Source organism: Lathyrus oleraceus, chromosome 4 (assembly GCF_024323335.1).
Source record: "Lathyrus oleraceus cultivar Zhongwan6 chromosome 4, CAAS_Psat_ZW6_1.0, whole genome shotgun sequence".
Taxonomy (NCBI): domain Eukaryota; kingdom Viridiplantae; phylum Streptophyta; class Magnoliopsida; order Fabales; family Fabaceae; genus Lathyrus; species Lathyrus oleraceus.
In genome coordinates this window covers 160,618,798-160,622,271 of record NC_066582.1, presented here as the reverse complement: position 1 = coordinate 160,622,271, position 3,474 = coordinate 160,618,798, and positions in this window count along the sequence as shown.

Genomic DNA, 3,474 nt, shown 5'->3' with positions numbered 1-3,474 from the left:
GATGACCAAAGCTGAATCCCCGTATACATCCAGGGTTTTAATCTGTATATTGACGACTTCCTCAAGTATTAGGATACAAGCTTCGTATTCGGCTTCATTGTTGGTGCAGGGAAAAGTTATTCTGGCACCAAATGGCATATGAACCCCCTTCCGGTGTGATCAACACTATACCAACTCCGCGGCCATTGACGTGGACCGCCCCATCAAACATCATAACCCATTTGGATTCAGGGTCAGGCCCCTCCTCCGGGAGTGGTTCCTCTCAATCTTTCGATTTGAGAAACATGATGTCCTCATCAGGAAAGTCAAACCTCATAGGTTGATAATCATCAATTGGTTGCTCTGCAAGATAGTCTGACAAGACACTTCCCTTGATGGCTTTTTGTGAAGTGTATTGGATGTCATACTCTGTCAGTATCATTTGTCACCTAGTAACCTTTCCGGTAAGTGATGGCTTTTCAAAAATATACTTGACTGGATCCATTTTTGATATCAATAGAGTCGTGTGAGTCAACATATACTGTCTTAGTCGGCGAGCAGCCCATGCCAAAGCGCGGAAAGTTTTCTCGAGCAATGAGTATCTTTGTTCACAATCGGTAAACTTTTGCTAAGGTAGTATATTGCATGCTCTTTTCGACCTGACTCGTCATGATGACCGAGCACACAACCCATTGACCTTTCTAACATAGTCAAGTACATGATCAACGGTCTTTCCTCTCGGCCTGTAGACTGGCCCCGATCTTGATCTCTTTCTTGTCGTCTTCGGTACCAACGTTGATGGTCTCAACCACCTCCTGATAAGGTGTAATAGCTCGGTCCTCCTGTTTCAACAATCTGGCTAACCCTTTAGGCAATTCACAATCTTCCTCAGCCCCTTCTTCGGCTTGATAGATAGGATTGTCGAAGTCATACTTGGCCATAGCAGTGTCGTTAGCAGTGAGATCCGAGTGGTCGGCTCTGCATGATGGAGGATCATGCTTTACCTTAGAATGAGAGTTTTTTTTTTGAAAGAAAGGAAAAACGAAAAAAGAAACATTGCCATTTTTTTTTGTAAAAAGTAAAAAAAACTGAAAGAAAGAGAACACAAAATTGTTTGCAAAAGCCGTCCTTTATTGATGATAAAAATAATTGCGAAACGTAACTAAATGGATGGCCCTACAAATGAGCCGTTACACCTTGGGCAAAGTGTAAGACTTTATTATGCATGTAATAAAGGAAAACAATAAAAATCACTCTTTCAGCAGAGTAACCCGGACGGTTTTTTCAGACGACCAATTGTCGAGCTTTTCTCCTGGGACACACGGGCGAATCCAGCTATCTAAGTCACAGTCGCTGTCAGCCTTGTCTTCATCTGCAGCATTGACGATGTGGGGAGAAACCAAACCCCCACTGGAGAGAGTACCGGTTTCATTCTTCTGAGATCCCGGAGCATACCCCAATCCAAACTTGTCTTCTTTGATGACTGGCTCCACAAATTTGCCCCAGCCTTGGGCATTACCAACTTTAACCACTTCGACAGCTTGCTTGTATGAAGAGATAGAAGTCCCGACCTTCTCAAACTCAGGTGAAAAGACAGCTTCGGGCGCGACCTCATTGATGTTTGTAGTTTCGAAGCCCTGACACAACATCTCATGCATCTCGCCATCCATCTCTACATACTTAAATGTAGACAGGTGGCTAACAAAAATATCCTCTTCACCACATACAGTGACGACCTGACCTTCTAGTTCATATTTGAGCTTCTGGTGGAGGGTAGAAGTAACAGCACCGGCAGCATGAATCCAAGGCCGACCTAGCAGACAGCTGTAGGCAGGCTGGATATCCATCACATAAAAGGTGCTCTTGAACACCTGCGGTCCAATCTTAACTGGCAACTCAACTTCGCCAAAAACAGCTCTCTTAGAGCCATCAAAAGCCCTCGAAACTAAGTTACTTGGCCTCAGGATGATGCCATCGCAATCCAACTTCATTAAGGCTTTCTTTGGAAGAACATTCAGAGAAGAGCCTGTATCAACCAAAACATGGGAAAGCACCACCCCTTTGCACTCCATTGTGATATGCAAGGCTTTGTTGTGATTCCTGCCCTCAAGTGTCAGGTCATTATCGGTGAAACCTAGCCCCCGGCTAGCGTTTACATTGGAAACTACCGACTCCAGCTGGTTAACAGTTATCTCCGGTGGAACATAGGCCATATTCAGTACTTTTAACAAGGCTGCTCTGTGCGCCTCAGAGCACAGCAATAGTGAGAGAATGGAGATCTTTGAGGGTGTTTGATTTAGCTGGTCGACTACCTTGTAGTCACTTTTCTTGATAATCCTCATAAACTCATCCACTTCCTTCTCGAATGCGGTCTTAGGAGGATCTTCCTCAGTAGTAACCTCTTCGGTGGATACCTGTTTCCCTTTAGCCTTGGCAGTTGCCTCGGCTTCAGTATTCGCGCGTAATGTTGATGGTGCAAATAGGCGTCCACTGCGAGTGAAGCCACCAACCCCTCCAACATTGTCTACAGCGGAGCTACCAATGTCAATGTCTTCTTCGTTAACTTTCTGCCCCTGGAAGTAGATATCAGCCCCATAGTGCCACGGGATAACACTGTCTTTCTCATACGGAACAGGTCCTGGTACCGTGATGGTGATTGGACCAACCAAAGTCGGTTGAGGGCTGTTAGAGTAAATTGCAACTGGTGCTGAACTTTCGATGTTCACCGCTGCTGGTTCTGTACTTTCTGGGAAATATATTATTGTCGGAGCGAGTCTCTCGGGAACATATATTTCTTCAGGAGTGAAATAAAACGTCACCGTCGATACATCATTCTTCACCGGACGGGCCTGATCAAACTGAAGACAACCTTCATCTATCAGCTGCTGAATACCCCTTCTCAAACTGTCACATCCGTTTTCGGCAGCTTGACAATTTCTGTATTCTTCCCCACAGCCCGGGAAAATCTGTCCTTTCAGAAGTCGGTCTTTAACCACCGATAGCGAAGTCTTCACCTTAGTCACATCAGAAACCAAATTCAAAGTTTCCCCACTATCAACAGCATTAATCCTCTGCCCGCCGTGAGCCGGCATCGGGTTCTGGATAACATTAGGCACCAGAGCAAAATTGATAGCCTGGGCATCTCTCAAATCTTGTACCTTTAACTGGAGAGCCTTGCAATTATCTGTAGTATGGCCAGGTGCGTTGGAGTGAAAAGCGCATCTGGCGTTGACATCATAACCTCTAGGCAAATTATTGGGATCGATTGGTGGGGCCAGAGTTCTCAATGTAACCAGATTCATGTCAATCAGCTTGGGAAGTAATACTGAATAAGGCATTGGGAATGGCTCGATGACCAGGTCCGTTTGCCTTGAACGTTGTTGATAGTGTCTCTGCTGACCCGGATTACCTCCTTGTTGTTGATTGTTGTACCTGGGTTGTTGTTGCGGATGATATTGTGGTTGAGGAACAGGTGTTGGAATAGTGACTGCGGCC